Source organism: Hesperophylax consimilis, chromosome 27 (genome assembly GCF_061612785.1).
Source record: "Hesperophylax consimilis isolate HC1 chromosome 27, BYU_Hcon_1.0, whole genome shotgun sequence".
NCBI lineage: Eukaryota > Metazoa > Arthropoda > Insecta > Trichoptera > Limnephilidae > Hesperophylax > Hesperophylax consimilis.
Genome location: NC_142862.1, coordinates 2331820 through 2346278, shown reverse-complemented (window position 1 = coordinate 2346278; position 14459 = coordinate 2331820). Strand labels below are relative to the sequence as shown.

Below are 14459 nucleotides of genomic sequence, written 5' to 3'. Positions count from 1 at the left end.
ATATTTTTGTTATAATAAAAGTGTCACATGTATTCATAAGTCAACATCTTAATCATTATGAGTGATATGTACATATACATTTTTTAAATGTTTTAGATGTCTACCTATTTATTTTTAATGGACCTTTTTGCTTCCAGAATGCGACATTTCCTATACCAATTTATTTAGTCATAAGATATACTTTCCCGGAATTTCTGTTTTGAAAATTACATAGCATAAAACATTATATTATTCCCTCACATGTGCACAAATAAAGTACGATCTCTGAAATAAAATAATTTATCTACTAGGATTTTTTAAAGTAATGTTACCTTGTAAAATTTTATTTGAGTGTTGTGTTTGAACGCATTCACCGACAAGTTATACTAACTACCTCATTGTCCATTTGAAGTTCGGAGAGCAATAAAGCCCTCTCTTGCTTGCTGTCAGTCTTTATGACCCCTACTCGAACCTTACTAATAATATTTGCAAGGGTGCTTATTTTCAAGTGCTACAGTGCTAATTGAGGCCTAACTATCCTAACCGTTATAAAATATCCGAAATTATATTGCCTTTGCCGAAAAAAAATATGTCAATGTTGTTCATGTCACTTTCTTGAATTTGTAATGTAGTTTTAAGATCCTACGAAATTTATATTTTCTTAGAACCTCTGTTGATAATTTCCTGTCGTAATAATTATATTTTGGCGAAGTTTTATTAAAAGTGTCACATGTTAGATGTTTTCATACGTCATCTTTTTATTCTTTACGATTGAAGAGTTTTTTTATTAAATCTATTTTTTTAATTGTTTTATCTACCTATTCTTAATCAAGGTGTCAGATGTTTGTTTAAATAAGCAGTACTTGGTATGTTTATTTAATTTTTAAATTTGTTTTAAACACTCCAGAATTTTTTTGCATACAAATATGGCGTGTTTGCAAAACATCTTAGTAGTACTACTTAGTACTTATAGAACCTGAAAATATAGGATAAACGGGGAAATTTAGGTGGATTCATTGGCTTTAAATCGCAGTAAGCAGTTTATATGTTTCCATATTAATATATTGACGAATAATTTTAATAACAGTGCTTTAAGTATAAGTTGGCGGTGGAGTAAACATGAAATAACGCACACCTACTAACGTTATGTCTTAGATGGCAGCCCCCTCCTTGTTCGCCAATTTATAGATGTAGCACCGTAAATCGAATGACCAAACCGACCACAAATTGCACGAGGGTTTTTAATATGTTTTTTTAAATTGTTCTGTACACTTACCTACTATAATTATTTTTAATAGAAGATTTTATTAAAAGTGTTACTTTATTGAGTGCTACTTTATTGACTTAACGTAACACGAAAAGTGTTACATTAATTGTATTTGTATTTATTCATAGGTCAACTAATTCACCACGAGTGTCCTTTTTATATTGTTTTTGTTACCTACCTCGTGTGTATATTTAACCAAGTCAACTTTTTAATAAACGATTTGTAAAAAAAAAGTTATTTGATTGTTATCCTTTTGAATTCACCGATCAAGACGACAGATGAATCTCATAATATAATTTTGCTGATCGAAGCAGCATTTACTTTATATAGCTCAATTTAGACGGGCCAATTTTGTAGAAAAAACTCCAAGTTTGGACAAATAATGGTAAAAGGTCTAGGAATGTTTTTTTTTCATGACCAGATTTTTTCATTATTACTTCGAAGGCCTCCGTGGTCGAGGGGTAAGGCTCTCGACAAGCAATCCGAAGGACGCGGGCTCAAATTCCGGCATGTGCAAATAAATTTTATTTGATTATTTGGTGTTATTTCACAATTTAATTAAATATAATATATAGTATACTTGCGGCACGTTCCATAATGCAAGATACTCTCAGTATCGCCCTGGTGTAACACCACTATTCAGAATATTAAGCTAGCTTGGAATGGCTTTAGCCGTGTTTGGTGACCAGAACTGAATATCTTGGTACTTCCCCACCTTCCTCTTCCTCGTCTCATTCCCCTCACCTACCTTCAGTCTCACAACATTCCCCAATTGGGGATAGGCCATAGTCTCACTGACTCCAGACGGGAGCGATTGAGACTCTTGTGTGGTATTCAATTAAAAAATGTACTGATAGACGTAAAAAGTAGAAGAACAAAATAATATAACTGGAAGTGGGTGTACAAGCGTGTCTCCTGGGCTATATCATTGTGGTCCTGCCCCATGTTTGACCTTGGTTAATCTCGGTAAACCATGGTTAATCGTGAAATTCTTTTTAATTTATTTTTTTTTACTTATTTAACGCCCTGAGGGGTTTTACATGTAGGTAGTACAATTTTAACATCACAGAAAGTTTTAAAACAAAATAAAGTTAGTAATAATAAAAATAAAACTATATTAGATAAAAAATACAACAAACAAAAATTAAAATAAGACAGCAAACGGAGAGGTTATTAATTTTCTTTTGAATTAACTTAATGTTTATAAGGTAAGGTTTATGCATAGCACAAAGGATTACAAATTATTATAAGCAATTATTGTAAGGCTGCGGTTACACTTGGAAGTTTTTTTTACCGTAAGTAGCTTATTCTATTGAATAATATTGCAAAAACAATATATATATATATATTTAATTACTCTAAATAACCTTAAAACTTGGTTCGTATACCTACCTGTATTCCCTAATGTGTTTATTGTTATACATGAGAAATATTTTACGTATGCAAATTGCATGGTGTAAATATCTACTGATTAATCTATTGATCAATACATTAATTTAGTAATTGTGGAATGATTTGCCGGCCTCTGTTTTTCCTCCCTCGTGCATCATGGGTCTCTTTAATACCCATGTACAGTCTTTACTCTTTCCTATGGTATGGTGATACTATGGCATATCCTTACAACGACACCCTTCGAGGATTTTCAGGATTAGCATAACTGATGAATTAGCAAGTCACTTGCCCCAGGACTTGTTGAAATTACAACTAGCTTATGGCAGGATTATTCGTTTATTATATCTTAAAATATCACGTGACATTAATATTTTTTCATAGACAGACCATTTATTTCATCTTATGTTGTTTTTTTTTAAATGTCACACAAAAAAGTCTTTTACAAATTTAGATACGTTATTATAGGTAAGTTGTGCATAGTAGTATGACAAGTGTAAAGTACATAATAGAATAATAACTGTGTAAAAGAAGTACATATAAGATAAAATATGATACGTAAAAGATAGATATAATAATGCAATATTGTTTAAGTGGCAAGTTGACATCTGAGTAGCCGGTAGAGTCTACGAAGATTCATGTTATTTATGATGATAGAAAAATTATTATAAGCATTCCAGCTATTCTTAGAACACGTGTCCTCAGTGATTTTTATATATTATTATAAAAAAGTGTTATTACACATAATAAATAAATAAATCAATTTTTTGAGCACGAGACCACAAAAAAATTAAAGAAAAGCTAATAATCATGCGACAGATATAAATATATTAGGAAGATGGCCAACTTTATAACAGATGGATAACTTCTTTTTCAAAATAAATGCAAAAGATATTATTATTTGTCAGCATAATTCACATCGAATGACGTTATATGATAATAACAGGATATTATTGTAGTACTTATATTATGTAATCATTACATTTATTTTAATAATCTATGGCTTGTCATTGAAGTAAAATCATGTATTATTTCATAGTGCTTTCACACAAACAAAAGTATTGAAATCCGTAAGTCTAAACTTAAACTTTAGGTTGCACAGTTTACACCCGCGCTGTGCAAGCGGGTTCCTTTCAGAGAATCGGACCATCATAATATGATTAATTGCCGAAAATTAAAACAAAAATTATGTACTAAATGAAAACAAAACATTTGATTATTGACAGTAGATGTAATATGGACGATGGTCCATTTACTTAATCAATTATTTATGAAATTTCCATTAAACTAACTCAACTCTTTTTCTTGTTAGAATAGTAGAATAGAGTCATAAAATGGGTACATAATATTCGTGTTAATTACTAATGTCAGTGAACAAAATTGTTTTATCTAAAATCAGAAAAAATTGCAATCGCCCAACAAACATTTGATAGGGCGCTAGTGTCAGTTGTTGTTAGCTTCGGAGAAACAGATTCCAATAAATATAAGAGGGATCAATCAAATTAATAATAATATGACCATTCCGTGATAATTTTATCCAACGCATCTAAATAATAACTTGTTTATTTACGGTGATAAGTTTATTGTTCGCCAAACAAGTTGAGAAAATAATTAGTTTACTAATGAGGATTTTGTGTTGTTTAGATATACAGAGAGATTATCTTGCCTTTATCGCGAGACTAATTTTAAAAGGGTTCCCAGATTTTAAAATAAAATTTTGAAACATATTTATATTAGATTAGCCGGGTTTTACACACAATTTTTAGAATTCGGATGGAGGTAGTAATTTTTATTTTATTCTTATCGTCAAGTATGCAAAATTTCATCAACATCGGAATAAAACTGTAGATTTGTATAAAAAGCCAAACCAAACATCTTAATATATTATGCATGTAGATAGATATAAAGCTGATGACCCGGCCTTGCCCGGCTTTATGCAATTATTTCGAAAAGTGGCCCTGTCCCAATGTTTTTATTTTTGTCGGATGTTTTGAAAACACTTTGTCGATGGAGACCTGACTTGAGATAACCGCCGCTAACTATGAAATTTGGCAAAATTTCGCTGTTGTTTCTAAGCATAGAAAAATAATTACTTTTCTACCAACCTTACGGTTTTACTGTCAGTGAATTCAATTCATTTGGCTAATACCATTTGTTCCCACCCAGTCTTGACTGGGTGGTTTCGTCGGCTGGCTAAGTCCTCTATCACTGAATAAGCAACCATCATCTGCCGCTTATAATGACGGTAGTAGGAGATTTTTAAATAGTGATAGGTTTTTTGAAATCCGAGAATGATTATCTTTCTTTTAAGAAATAAACCATTGTCGTCCATCGTAGAAAGGCAGCTACTAAGTCAGAATACTTATTGGTGACAAACATAACGCTAGATCCAAAGCAGTTCGTTAAAATACAAGCCAAAATCGATAGTTAATTTTGACAGACGTGAAAAGAGATAATAACGTTATTTTCTCTTATTTCTAACATAAAATGTATCATAAAATCGTCCACCATTTTGAATTTTCGGAATGCTATTCTTTTAAAATTAAATTTGTAGTGAAGTATAAGCGGCACTAAGCGGAAAATTATGACATTTAAAAAAAAAGAAAGCACGTAAAGTTATACACGAACGCATTCAATTTTCGACTATTTCAACACTAAGCTAAGTGTTTGTGTAGTGGATAATAGGATAAAACCTGCAGTCGTGGGTAGGATTCTAACTCGCGACTGTTCAGGAAGCGAGCATCATCCTAGACAAGCAAATTAAATTAATGTATTACGTCGTCAAATTAACGTTTGTTTGTATGGACTCGTCTTTTAAATGACAGCGTATCGTTATATACATAGGATATACACCGTTGCCAAATCAAGACCAAATTAAAAGGATTCTGAAAGCATTGTAATATAAACGTATGGCATACGGGAATATATGGAAGTCGTTAAATGTTCGTAATGAACGGACGCCTTATTAAAAACGTAATGTACTGTGATATTCGTAAGATATATGCGGTTACCAAAAGGGCAGCAATATGAGAGGGTGTCCAAAAGACTCTAAAATGTATGTACCTTGCAAAAATATGAATACCCTTAAAACACGATTTCTGGCAAATTCTGTTACGATCACTTTATTCTATAACTATATATAAGTGAACATTCACAGCGTTTTTGTTTCTAAACCTACCATAAGTGGTGGTAGTCAAAAGGATGCGAAGTGAAAGGTCGCCACATCGGTAGCGGGATTTATATATATATATATATTATGTTACAGCCAAAGTAATAAATCCGGATATTATACATACTATCCAGCCATTATTTTTAATGTCTACACAATTTAGACAAAGTTATAATTGACACAGAATTAATCACATCAACTAGAAATTTTATATAATATCTTCGAAGACTTGGATAAAGTAATAAAACAAGTAGGTATAGGTTAAGATTATAAAATTATATTTCAATTCGCCTTTAATTTATAAAGTAATTTTAAACTAGGTTGGGTTCTTATAGCTTAGGTTAGGATAGGTTGGGTTATGATAGGTTAGGTTAGGTTGGGTTAGGTTAGGTTAGATTATGATAGGTTAGGTTAGGTTAGGTTGGGTTATTATTAGTTAGGTTAGAATAGGGTGTTTACAAGTTAGTTGGACCGTATTTATTACTTTGGCTAACTTTGACCCGATATTATGAATAATATTCGGATAAAGTGATTAATTTATCACATTGTCTAAACACTTTTGTTATTTTATGTAATGACCAGTCATTATGTATAATAGCTATTTAATCACTATGACTGTAACATATATACAAAATAAATATCGGTCCTACCTAATTGGGATTCGGCTAAGTTGTTCAATCGAGTCCCTGGGGAGTAAGGTTCAATTCTGAGTCACATCAATATTTTTTTCTTTGAAATTAACTACTAGCCGGCCCTAGAGATGACGCAAAATCGAACATTGAAGATAGATATATTTTATTTAAAAAATATATTTTTTACATGTTGATTTTTTTCGCGTTTATTTGTCAGACTGTCCTTGTTGAAAATTGTCCCGTTCAAAGACTCCGTAAACTTTGGAATGAACATCGTTTCATAGACGTTATCAGTACTTTCGCCGTATTACCGTGCGGGTACCTTCTCGTAACGCTTGATTTGATTGCAGATTGCATTGCAGAGGTAGAAGAAACTGTTTCGCAATCAAGGCTGCATTGACTCAGTAATGAGTACCTATTGCTTCCCTGTTATATTCATGTATGATAGGGACTGCAAACGAGAAATTCCTTAATATTTTTTTTATATGAAATAAGACAATTGGTTTATTTTTGTCAGTGAAACACACGTAAAACGCTTCAGCTTTACCAAAAAACGTGGTGAAAGTTTTATTGATTTGATAAACGACCGTGTATATGAAAACCTTACTAAATGAAGGGTCCTGGGTCCAAGTCCAAGATATAACCGTATCTTTTACAAATTTTTCCATTTCAAAATTTCGCTTCAGAATCGCTTATATTGTCTTCAATGATTTGACATAAAGTAGTTCAATTAAAGATATTTAAGAAATATATATTGCTGTTCCAGCTAATACATTCTAACGCAGCAACACGTTCAATGTAATTCATATAATATAGTTTGCTAGGTATTAGTGATCTACGAACCGGTGGATGCAATCTGTTAAAAAAGATCTAATAAAAGTTTGGCTAGTCTATACTTATTAATAACATAGATTACTGTAGAAATAGATTGTATTTTTGTACAGCGCCCTTGAGGTGATTTTTCACAGAAACGTCGCTGTAAAAATCATCCAAATATTATTATTATTATTATTAAAGAGGGTTGTTCGTTGAATGTCTACCTTTGTCATACATAAACAATGTTTGAATTAAGCATTTACTGGAAACATAAGAGTGTTTATTATTTACCACATTTTGTCTTAGTTTTGTAAGATAAAAACATGTCTATATGTGGTGTAACTTCATTGGTTCTATATTCTTGTTAGTCTAGTTCAAGTACGTAGGCTCTTCGGGTAAACCGCTGGAGCAGTGCTGATCTGCACGTTGACTTGATACTGTTGGGCCTCACGATAAAACATATAATAATATTTTAATCCGTACCGACATCAGACGACCTACAAGTAAACTGTGGCTTTTCTGTCAAAAAATGATCTCACACCTTATCTGGTCAGATTAGAGTTGCTACAGATACAATATGCCAACCTGTAATCACAGCAGGGCTAGGAAATGAAATTTAATGAATTATAATAATTTGTTTTTAGGATCATCTCTTCTTACGTAAGATAGAATTCCTGGACATGTTTGCATCTCTTCTTGAGTTAGATAGAATTCCTGGACATGTTTGCATCTCTTCTTGTGTTAGATAGAATTCCTGGACATGTTTGCATATCTTCTTATGTTAGATAGAATTCCTAGACATGTTTACATCGTGGGTATATTGCAGATTCCTTGACAAAACAAGGAGCATCTAACCTTATGGTTGCCCTCGTAAACCACATTCCCCTCTCTGACATTTTTTTCCATTCTCAAAGGTAGATCCCGCCATAGAGCTACATTTAAAGGTGCTACTGCTTACTAATATCTCGTAGAAACTTGTTCCACTATTAGGACGCGATAAGCGGATCAAGGAACCCGGATTCGGTAGTTTTAGTTGGAGCGTTTGGAGATTTGGCGGTAAAAACGCAGAACCTATTTTTTGGCATTTCTCATCTAAGTATAATACATCAATGGATCTCGCATATTATTGTTTGGCTGTCCCTCTCCAAACAAATATCCTCTCTTCTATCAACCATTATCTAAAATCGTCTCTTTTCCATTCAATATCTCATCTCTTCCAAGTCTGAATTCGGTTCTAATTTTCCATATAATTTTGAAATTTTCCAATGAAAACAAAATGCATATATAAATTCACCTTCCAACTCACCATAATTTGAAATGATGGCCTAGAACACCCTTGAAAGGCGAAAGCCTTTAAAAAAAAGAGATGGAAATAAACTAAAAATTAGGTTGCGACCGAAACTCGAATTCAAATTAAATATTCAAATAAAGTAATATGAATTTTAAGTGTACTGTGTGTATTTTTTATGTTTTTTTTTGTAATTTGGAAACTTAATTTTTTCTTCTTTAATCCATCTTATTTTTTGTGTTTAATGTTTTTTGTTTCGCTCTTTTTTATATCGAGTGTAAGATTGTTGGATGTTTTTATTGCATGGTTTTGTGGGGTCTGTCCAAAGCTTGTGCTTATCGACGGAGTTCTTTTTATGTTTGTATGTACGCTCGTCTAACTGGTCCATTAATGTTAGTTTGTGGTTGTTTAAATTTGGTTTATCGGGCAAAATGTATTTCATTAGTGTTTTTATGCATATTTGGCGTTCATTTATTAAGTGAAACATTTTTAAATATTGATCAGTGTCTGTCGTTCTGTGTTTTTTTAAGTATTACCTTTAAGATAGTTTTCTGTACAATTTCCGTACAACCGATAGCTGAGTTTGTTGCTCCTGCCCAAGCAATGATATCGTTTTCTATAGTGGATTGATAAAGTGCAGGAAAATATTTATTGTTTTACTGTGATTATTTGTGGTGTGTTTAATATTATGTGTCCATCGGGGCTGTGGTCAATTATGACTCCTAGATATTTATCTAGAGTAACGAATCTATCCACTGAGCTATCGAAATCCATTTAAATACTGCCTTTTTTATCTATCTCATTTTTCTTGAACATTATTGATAATATTTTTTTTTTTTTTTTTAAACTTCCGATTTAGTTGTCCGGGTTAAGTCTTCCCCAAAGGAAAAACTTAACCCTTCCACTCACTTTTCCACAAATGATCAGCTAGTCAATCAACACTATGTAAGTGCATTATATAAGTAAAATAAATACAAAACAATACAAGAACAACAACACGTCAGATCACCAGATATCAAATGGGAAAAAAAATTCACCGTCTCCAGATATTTTCATATCAGAGGGTTCGGCTCGGTAGAACTTCTAACAGGGCCTATAAATCCTACTGATCCCTCAACATAAATATTTAAAAAAATCTTTTGTTATCCTACATGTATTCAAAATGACCGACTTTTGCATTTTTATATATAAATTTTTTGATAGATCTAATACGCCTAAATTTTTAATTAGAGAGCTAGGTATAATGCCAGTAGCCGAAATAACGAATGGTAATATTTTTATAGTCTGAGAATGCCAAATTCTTTTTATTTCATTTCCTAAATCTGTGTATTTTCTTATTTTTTCACTAACAGATTTTTGAATATTACAGGAATTTGGAATAGCAACATCAATGATATAAGTTATTTTTTTAATTTTGTCATGTAAAACTATATCGGGTCTATTATGACTAATCGCTCGGTCTGTTAGTATAGTTTTATCATAATATATTTTATAAAATTCGTTTTCTAAAAATGAATTTGGTTCGTATTCATAATATGGTACTACATTACGGCAGTCAATCAAGTTATGTTTAATTACCAAATTTTGGTGAATTATTTTTAAAACTTGATTGTGCCTAAATGTATACTCGGACGGTGCTAATATAGAACATCCCGATATAATATGTTCTATAGTTTCCGGAAAAGCCAAACATTTTCTACACAAATCATCAATTTGATTTGTATCTTTGATTATATGCTTTCTATAATTTTTAGTATTAATGACTCTATCCTGAATTGCAAGCATAAATCCTTCTATTTCTGCGCTCAACTCTCCAATACTCAACCATTTGTTTGACTTAATTTTGTCAACATACGTTTGGTTGAGATAATTGAAGTGTTTTGCGTGTAAAATTTTATTTGACCAGGAATCTAATAATTCCTGGTTGGGATTTATAAAAATGTTGGCATTCTCATCGTATAAATTTAAAGGTGTAATATTTCTATCTGCCTTGCAAATTATTTTGTGCATTTCTGAGCTATGAGCTTTCCTATGGAAAAAAGTTCTTAGCATTTCTACCTGATTATGTTTCAAAAAAGTTATTTTGACTATACCTCTACCTCCTAAATTTCTAGGTAAATTAACTCGTTCTATAGCTGAATTTGGATGGTGGCAATTAAACTTCGTAAGAAAAGTTATTCTCTTATTATTAATATATTCGTAAGAAAGGTTATTCTATTATTATTATATATTCGTAAGAAAGGTTATTCTATTATTATAAATATATTCGTAAGAGGGGTTATTCGATTATTATTAATATGGTTCCATGATAAGTCATAAGAAACGATGAAATTTTTTTTTAACCTAACCTAACCTAACCTACATAATCCAGTTAATAAAGTTTTTGTTTCATCACTTAAGATGACTTTATATAAGTTTTTAAAGATGTGATGATTTATCCGGTTACCGTTTTTACGAAACCCTGAGGACAGTTCAGGCAGAACCGAAACGGGTTGGTTATATACTCATTAAAGTGGTGTCCAAACATTATTTTATTCAAATTACATACCATACCTACTATGTTAACATAATATAAAAAATAACAATAATTAAAAAAAAACATTTTGATAGACTTTAATATAAATAAACAAACAACCATTTTTTGGGGACATAAAAAAATATTTCTCTAATGGCGTATATTTTATAATTTAAAATAGCACAGACCCGTACCATTTGCTATAACTTTTTATAAAAAAAACATTATTCAGCTTAGTTAAGTATTTTGGCTGTAAATCCAAATTTAGGTGTTGTATTCAAAAGGACGCCCAGCCGTTCCTCTTAACCAGTAAAATTACAAAATTTCATTTTAATTAATGGCATCAATACAGTAAAATTACGAAATGTTATTTTAATTAATGGCATCAATACAGTAAAATTACGAAATGTTATTTTAATTAATGGCATCAATACAGTAAAATTACGAAATGTTATTTTAATTAATGACATCAATATTATATTGTTATCTTTGTTGATTGCTTAGTGATTTTTGGTACCTACTTGAAACTGGAACGATAAGATAATAAACATGACGTACTTTTAACTCAGAAATCCATTTTCTAAGCTGTCATCATGTTGAAGGTGTCTTCTCAAATCGATATTTTATTAGTGTTCAAAATCAAAGTCATTTATTTGTTTTGCGGTGAGTACACCTGTTTATTTTTTTCTTCTTGGTTATATTGTTGTACTTTACACTATCTCCACACAGGAGACTCTGAGGAAAAAAAATCGTTCAAGGCCTATTTCATCTTTGGGGATGCTGTGTGGAGGGTTTTTTATGGAAAGAAAGAAGAAGAAGTTCTAGAAATGAAAAAGGTATGATATGGTAGGAATCTGGAGCGTCAATGTGTCCAGAAGCGACGAATCTGTCCCCCCCACTGCAGCGCAAGGCGATGGGTGGACAAACGCATTTGCCGCCAAGACCTAGACAAAACTCACCCCATGACCCGGAAACCACTGCTAAGGCACCAAACGTAGCAAACCAACTGTGTTGACCTATGGCAGGGGTGTTGATTATCTTATAAATGGTTACCGGGCGGCGGTACCAAAGGGTGACCGGATAACTCATCAAAATGACAATTCAACACTATAAAAAGTGCCATAATCTTATAAAAAGTGATTTATACCTTATCTATTTAACCTTGTTTTTGTTTCCTCACTTTTCATAACTTTGTAGCACTTTTTATAGGTGTGTTGAATTGTGATTTTGATGAGTTATCATGAAACCATTGAAAAGATGCCGAGGGTTGCCAGAAAATCCATTTTAAAGTAAAATTGTTTGGGAAAGGTTTTTATTTTATTTTTAAACATAACGTTTATAGCACAGACTGTTTCACATGGGTATGAACCAGACTCTCTAGAACTTTCGATCCCCAATGTTTTCCGAGGGACTGCCACTCCTCCAGGCCCTTTTAAAGTAGATCCCAAAAGTACCTAATCTCCATTTTACGCTGACCAAACTTCATTTCTTCGTTATTATGCAAGAAGAAGTAAAATTCCTGAAAAATATAATAATATGATTAAAAAAAACATATATATATATCCGAAACATTTTTGAAAAAAAAATTGTTTCGGTAACCCCTAATCACGTCTGAATTGACTGATGACACGGAGAAAACATAATGATATAAAATTTTATTTAAAATTTATTCAAAATCTGGTAAAATTATTCGCATTCCTATTAAAAACGTGATTGCAGGCCTTTAACGAACGAATTGGCAGATTTCATACCAAACTATCAGTAAAACACGAATGTGTTATGAAGACGTCGGAACGTGTTCATAAAAATTCTAACATTTTCGCATTTCGTCATTATATTTATCAGGATAAGCGTAGCTGCTTGAATACGTGCTCCGATATATTCTGAATGTACCCATTTTTTACTAGGAAATGACATACCTACCATCACGTATTTTAATAACGGGATTTTAATTAATCAGCAAAATTATTTTTTCTCCGTGCAGAACATTTTTATGTAAGTAAATTCTATTTGATTAGTTTGTGTTATGCCACAATTCTTTCATTAAAATAAATTGCAGTTCCTATATTTATAGCACAATTCAAAGTGGAAGATACTCTCATTATCGCCCTGGTTAAAGACCATCATTCATAATTGAAACGGTGTTTGAAATGGCTTTAACCGTGTTTGGTGACCACATCTGGTACTTCCCGATACTCCCCCAACTTCCTCTTCCCCATCTCCTTTTCCTCCCCACTGCCTCCAGTTTTCTGATATACCCCAATTGGGGATGCCATAGTCTCACTGGATCCTGGCGTTTGGGAGCAGTTGGGACTCCTATGCGGTGATAACGTTAAAAAACATTGAATACTTACAAATTCCAATATATTATTTAAGGTGACCGGATAAATCATCACAAAAATAATTCATCACATCTTAAAAAAGTTATATAAAGTCATGGAAAGTGATGAAACAAAAACTTTATTAACTGGGTTAAGTAGGTTAGGTTAGGTTAGGTTTAAAAAAAATTCCATCGTTTCTAATGACTTTATTTCACTTTTTAAAAGTGTGTTGAATTGTCACTGTGTTGAGTTATCATGGAACCATTATGTAAGTATGCATAATGCGTGTTTATTACTGCATTTGATATATTTATTTATTTATTTAGAATTAACTGCACAAGTACCTATAATATGTTTTATATTAATTGTAAATTGGATATATGTTTTATATTACAATATTACTAAGAAGATAATTAGATTATATTAGTGAACGAAACAAAAGATAAAAGAATATACATTATTATAAAGGTAATGAAAGCATTGAAGAAGAAACACAAACGAAAACAAAAAACCTGTTTTGCAAGTATGCTATTTTGGCACAACCCTGTTAATTCGTGTACCTACTTGATTACGATATTGACGGATTGTTAATGAAAATCTAACACGCATAAGCTAACAAGAACATAGTCATTTTCCTCAGTCGTGCATTATATACCCGTCGGTGTGTGTGTGATGAGTGTTGGACAATGTTATATTGGATAGTGAATTATACGTATAAACAGTGAAAGTAACATCGGTGTTGTGTAATGTTTGTGTTTATTGTGATTTCTGCCGAAAATTCAACAAATTGTGATCATTTTAATTAACAAGGTAGGTACCTATAATTGGCAATTTAAAAAATTGTTTTGTGGGTAGGTATATAGTAGAAATAATATGATATATTATTAAATGACATACTTAGAAGGCTAGAGTATTTCCACCATGCAATAATAACCAAATAAGTTGAATATTTCAGAACGTATCCGAAAACTAACACCTGTTTTTGGAAGGCGATAAAATAGGCATTCAAATTTTATTAGTAGAAATAAACAACAATTTTTGTGTTAAAATATTCAATTCAAACATTAAAGTTTTAAAAATGAC

General features: G+C 31.7%; 1 protein-coding gene across 2 annotated transcripts in view; it reads left to right on the top strand.

Annotated features, from left to right (window-relative positions):
* CNT2 (Concentrative nucleoside transporter 2) overlaps window positions 1-14459 on the top strand; it is a 94787-nt gene that overhangs the window by 32683 nt on the left and 47645 nt on the right. The window contains exon 1 of one of the 2 annotated variants that reach the window (XM_089648413.1): window positions 14052-14186. The exons of the other annotated variant lie outside the window; for it this stretch is intronic. The gene's annotated coding sequence lies outside the window, so the exon portion shown is untranslated. Of the gene's footprint in view, window positions 1-14051; window positions 14187-14459 lie in introns of those variants that run through there. 2 annotated transcript variants of the gene reach the window in all.